An 803-nucleotide genomic window follows, 5' to 3' on the forward strand; every position below is an offset into this window, starting at 1 on the left:
GGTGTATTTAGTTCCAAAGACGGACACAAACAAGGTATTAAGCGGGTGGTCATGATATTTTAGCTCATCAGTGTGTGTGTGTGCGTGTATATATATATATATATATATATATATATATATATATATATATATATATATATATACAGGGTGTTTCAAAAATGACCGGTATATTTGAAACGGCAATAAAAACTAAACGAGCAGCGATAGAAATACACCGTTTGTTGCAATATGCTTGGGACAACAGTACATTTTCAGGCGGACAAACTTTCGAAATTAGAGTAGTTACAATTTTCAACAACAGATGGCGCTGCAAGTGATGTGAAAGATATAGAAGACAACGCAGTCTGTGGGTGCGCCATTCTGTACGTCGTCTTTCTGCTGTAAGCATGTGCTGTTCACAACGTGCAAGTGTGCTGTGTACAACATGGTTTATTCCTTAGAACAGAGGATTTTTCTGGTGTTGGAATTCCACCGCCTAGAACACAGTGTTGTTGCAACAAGACGAAGTTTTCAACGGAGGTTTAATGTAACCAAAGGACCGAAAAGCGATACAATAAAGGATCTGTTTGAAAAATTTCAACGGACTGGGAACGTGACAGATGAACGTGCTGGAAAGGTAGGGCGACCGCGTACGGCAACCACAGAGGGCAACGCGCAGCTAGTGCAGCAGGTGATCCAACAGCGGCCTCAGGTTTCCGTTCGCCGTGTTGCAGCTGCGGTCCAAATGACGCCAACGTCCATGTATCGTCTCATGCGCCAGAGTTTACACCTCTATCCATACAAAATTCAAACGCGGCAACCCC

This window comes from Schistocerca piceifrons, chromosome 5 (genome assembly GCF_021461385.2).
Source record: "Schistocerca piceifrons isolate TAMUIC-IGC-003096 chromosome 5, iqSchPice1.1, whole genome shotgun sequence".
NCBI classification, from domain to species: domain Eukaryota; kingdom Metazoa; phylum Arthropoda; class Insecta; order Orthoptera; family Acrididae; genus Schistocerca; species Schistocerca piceifrons.